The sequence below is a fragment of the Liolophura sinensis genome, chromosome 9 (assembly GCF_032854445.1).
Source record: "Liolophura sinensis isolate JHLJ2023 chromosome 9, CUHK_Ljap_v2, whole genome shotgun sequence".
Classification (NCBI taxonomy): Eukaryota; Metazoa; Mollusca; class Polyplacophora; order Chitonida; family Chitonidae; genus Liolophura; species Liolophura sinensis.
In genome coordinates, this window is record NC_088303.1 from 11,627,913 (window position 1) to 11,633,266 (window position 5,354).

General features: G+C 41.4%; 1 protein-coding gene across 1 annotated transcript in view; it reads right to left on the reverse strand.

The window, feature by feature from the left end:
- Window positions 1-5,354, reverse strand: part of LOC135475037 (ADP-ribosylation factor H-like) — a 38,333-nt gene that overhangs the window by 22,095 nt on the left and 10,884 nt on the right. The window lies entirely within an intron of this gene.

A 5,354-nucleotide genomic window follows, 5' to 3' on the forward strand; every position in this document is an offset into this window, starting at 1 on the left:
TCATGTCTGCTGTCTTCGGCATGATACGTCACCATGAACTGGTAAGAGATGGATGAACTCCTTACTTGGCGTATTGGCCATGCGTACTGAGTTACACGAGAAGTTGGTTTATCAGAAGAGAGTACATAAAACGAGGGTGGATTTCCTTCAAGGCGTCACGCCCATTCAGATCGCTTATTGCCACACACCATGTCTGACACTGGCTCGACAACTTCTCAATTTCCAGACATATGACAAATTTCATTCTGTGTTACGGTTATTGGGCGTTAATGTGCGATGGAATTATACATGCTGAAAACCGAAGAAATGTTTAAAGGTTAATATACTATATACAATGTATCATCACTACAGGAATGGTTGCCGTAGGGATGTGGGGAAGTGCATTTGGTGCGGGGAAGTCGGGTGCATGTATGATGTAGATTTCTATGAAATGCATGATTCTCATCATAGAGAAACAAAAGAATGTCAAAGCTTACAGTACACCACGTACATTACAACACATGTAAAGGCCTAAAGTAAATTTTCGCATACAGTACACCACGCACATTGCAGCACATATATAGGCGTACAGTAAATTATCGCATACAATACACCAAGTAAATTGCAGCTCATATATAGGCGTACAGTAAATTATCGCATACAATACACCAAGTAAATTGCCGCTCATATATAGGCGTACAGTGAATTATCGCATACAGTACACCACGTACATTGCTGCACATTATAGGCGTACAGTAAATTATCGCATACAGTACACCACGCACATTGCTGCACATATATAGGCGTACAGTAAATTATCGCATACAGTACACCACGTACATTGCTGCACATATATAGGCGTACAGTAAATTATTGCATACAATACACCACGCACATTGCAGCACATATATAGGCGTACAGTAAATTATCGCATACAATACACCAAGTATATTGCAGCTCATATATAGGCGTACAGTAAATTATCGCATACAATACACCACGCACAATGCAGCACATATATAGGCGTACAGTAAATTATCGCATACAATACACCAAGTAAATTGCAGCTCATATATAGGCGTACAGTAAATTATCGCATACAGTACACCACGTACATTGCTGCACATATATAGGCGTACAGTAAATTATCGCATACAGTACAACCCGTACATTGCAGCACATGTACATCATACGGGTTCATACGGGTTTACCTTAGCAGGCCTTTGAAACGAAAGGCCCACAGTACTTTGAGTGAGTGAGTGAGTGATTGCTTGGGGTTTAACGTCGTACTCAACAATTTTTCAGTCATATGACGACGAATCAATCATTAGGGTGCATGTACGTGTAATGTGCCTCCTTGTTGCAGGACGGATTTCCACCGCTCTTTTATTTAGTGCTGCTTCACTGAGACGACTTACCGAAGGCAAGTAAGACGCCCCGCCCGAGCCATTATACTGATACGGGTCAACCAGTCGTTGCACTATCCCCTTCATGCTGAACGCCAAGCGAGGAAGTTACAACTTCCTCTTTTAAAGTCTTAGGTGTGACTCGATCAAGGATTGATCCTGGATCTACCGGTCCCGAAGCGGACCCACAGTACTTTGAGGCGTACCGTACAACCCATACAGTACAACGCACATATAGCCCTGTAGTACATTAACGCATACAGCATATACCTCACCTTAAAACAATATATAGACACCCCAAACGCTGCAACGCCTATGTAGGTACTATACAGGTACTACATAGGTACATCGATTTCGACCAACTAAAACCGACGATTAATGTGCACCTGCACACAGGTATTCATTAATTTGAGATGACAAACCTAAGAGACTGTCCATAATTCAGAGTTTAAAAACGTTTGTGGCATCCGGTAACCTGTCATGTAGAAGCCACCATACAAGCATGGAACGTGAGGACAAAGACACCAGACGTGGATCGCCAAGGCGAAGACACCAAGTATGGAACGCCAAGGGGAAGGCACTAGGCATGGATCGTCAAGGGGAAGACACCAGGCATGAATAGCCAAGGATAAGACACCAAGTATGAAATGCCAAGACGAAGACACCAGGCATGGCGATCCAACCCGGCAACAGTTTAATGACACTGGGCCCCGCAGTAAATGTCCTTCCTTAGCCTGAGCCCTAGGGATTCCTTCGTCGTCATATGACTGAAAAATTGTTGAGTACGACGTTAAACCCAAAGTACTCACTCACTCCTTAGCCTGAGCCTGAGCCTGAGCTCCAAACGAGGAAATGCCATTTTACAGTATAATATATGACTATATACTGAGTAAAACCAAGGAGTATCACAAATATATTTAATCATGTCAAGGTTTGGCATTCTATTAAATTTTATCACGTCGCTTATTAGGGAAACCTAATTAAAAAGAAAGTTTTTTCGTCATTCCATTATTATAACATAGTCGTTTGGATAGTTCTATATTTTTACTAGTGTACACGCATTATTGTTATGTCTGTAGCCTGATAGGTTCATGGAGCCATGAAATCCCTAACATATCCTCTCATTTCCTATACCTCTCTTGATCCAATACCAGACGATAACGTTTAACATTGAATGTCAACCATTACGGGAGTTAACCACTTCAGCATGTGACAAATACCACCAGCTGTACGGAACAGCATTGCTGCCAAGCTAACTCCGCACCATCAGCTTTATAACCTAAGCATGCCCCGTCTTAGTAGGAATGGACACTGGTAGAATTGTAGGATCAGCATGACCGTGTTTTAAAGCGAGGGTGGTTTCTGCCGGGTCATTTGTGGGAGTCATTCATGAATTTACTGCCGTTCCGATCTTGATTTGAGCTTTGGATAACACATGGCTACACATAGGAGATTAGGTAGTATATAGGCCTAGTGATATAACGCGAACATAGCGTACAGGGAGCAGACTATAGTTTTACAACTTACGAACTGTTGGCATGACTTATGCGATGTAATGAAGGATTGTTTTACGTTTGAGTCAGAAATATACTCGTATGGCCTAGTCTGTCGTGCAGACATATATCGCTGACAACTCCGCGCTAGAAATTTATCAGCTGCATTTTGCTACATGTGTGAGGATGACTTCTGAAATGCCAAATCAGTCGCTTGAGCTCAAGTCCAGCTCCTGCTGGCTTCCTCCACAGCAGGATGTGGGAAGGTCTACCAGAGAGACCAGACGGCGGATGGTTGTGGGTTTGCCCCGGGCTCTGTACGGTTTCCTCCCACCATAATGCTTGCCGCCGTCGTATAAGTGAAATACTCTTGAGTATTTATAATACACCATTCAAATAAATAAATAAATAAATAAATAAGTAAATAAATAAATAAACTCTGAAATGAAACAAAAACTGACTTGTTGCTACTTGGTTTTCCCACGTGCAACCTATTGGGGCATTCTCAATGTAGATTTTTGCTTACGCTGCGTTCCACGCCATACTGAGCAGCCAACCGACACTACAACGTTCATGTGGGTCCACAGGGAATCCCCACAAATCATTACACGTGTTTCCTTTCACTATACGCACAAGCCATAAATGATAATCCAAGTGTTAGATTCCTCATACATGAACCACACATTGTAGATCTTCACTCATAACATTCTGTTGGACATAAAGAGGACTTTTAATGATTGATTCATATGTGGAATACTTCACTTGATATCATTATACAGCCGTTGTCTAAGATCTGAGGTGGCGTGCTCGAATCCGGCTCTTGTCTGAAAGGTTGTGAGCAAAGCCTTCATCAACTTCGAAATCTTTCAGACGATTGGCGAAATAAATGCTTTCTTTCTTGGTTTACTTCACGGATAGACTAGAGAATTACTGGGAACGGCGTAAAACTCAGTCCAATTGATAAATTAATATACCATATCAAGTATTTAGGTTGTTAGTGTTTGTCGGCCTCTAAATAATCCCTATAATGATTAAATATGTGAATTAGGACTAACTCTACAAGGGCCATAAACTGAATCTAAGGCCTATATGAATAAGACAACATATAGCTACAAGACCGTCCTTAGACCGCCTCCCCCTATTCCGTCACCTTATCCCCTCTCAAACATTTATGAACCACCAAGTGATTGCTCATATATAACGCCTGTATGGGCTCAAACTGAATCATCGCGTTAAAGTACACCTGAGTGAATTGTGATAATATGGGTGAGAAAACTAGGGGACTGACTTTACCACCTTGTCAGTGGCATCGAGTACAGCGGGAAGTTAACACAAACCACAGCTAGGTGCATAACAGTATATGGTATACCAAGCGAATCTGAAATGCAATCTCTCCGCGCTTACTGCCAACATCAAACATGAAACCAACTAATGAATGGTTTTTGTATTTTTTATTTGTCTGATTCGCTGTACGCAAGAATATTTCACTCCTACAACGGCGGCCAGCATTATGGTGGGAGAAAACCGGGTAGAGACCAGGGGAAATTCACGACCATCCGCAGGTTGCTGGCAGACCTTCCCACGTACGGCCGAATGAATGAAGGAAGAAATCAATCAAAGGACTAATTAGTCAGTCAGTCAAGCAATTAATTGATCGACCAGTTGATCAGTATGTCATATTCACGCGCATAAGGACTAACCAATTTAAAACAGGATTCTCTCGTCCAAGTAAAGAATTTGTCTTGCACATGCGTTATACTTTCTTCTTGATGCGGTGACTTTATTAATGGGGTAATTGAAGTAATATTACATAGGCGAGAGTGTCACTTACAGGAAACAAATCGTGTGTGACCTTATTACATAAACCATAGGTATATACATATATATATATATACGATTATACTGCGAAGTTAATTAAATCTCATGGCGACCTACATACTTTTTACGCCCAAACAAAGAGGAAGGTCACAAGAGAGATAGATAGATGCACAGATATCGAAAAACAGATGAACCAGATGAGAATGAGTCAGAATGACTCTTTTGACAGTCCATCACGATGAAAACTCTAGGCCTCCAATTCTTCAACTAACGCATGAGACAAAACGTCTAACGCTTCACTGATCAGCTGAAATGTTACAAAGAAGGCGCTGTGGTTTCCGTATATAAATATATATGTATAGACTTACTCGGCCTACATATCCTTACTTTTGTTTTCTTTTTACGCAGTATACATATCTGACCCGGCATTCACTGGAGCGATTGAGTTACATCGGCCTACGCGTTTTGAGGGAGCAGATTGTAAATTAACTTGACTATATGTTGTTAAAAGTACATCGGCTTACACATGTATATGAGAAACCTACGTTCCCTAGTTAATGCCGTATGACAAACTTTTTAAGGGGAGGAAATCTGCCGTAAACAGATTCTGTATGACTCATTTTCACATGGTCTTCGACTACAACAGATAACATTTGTC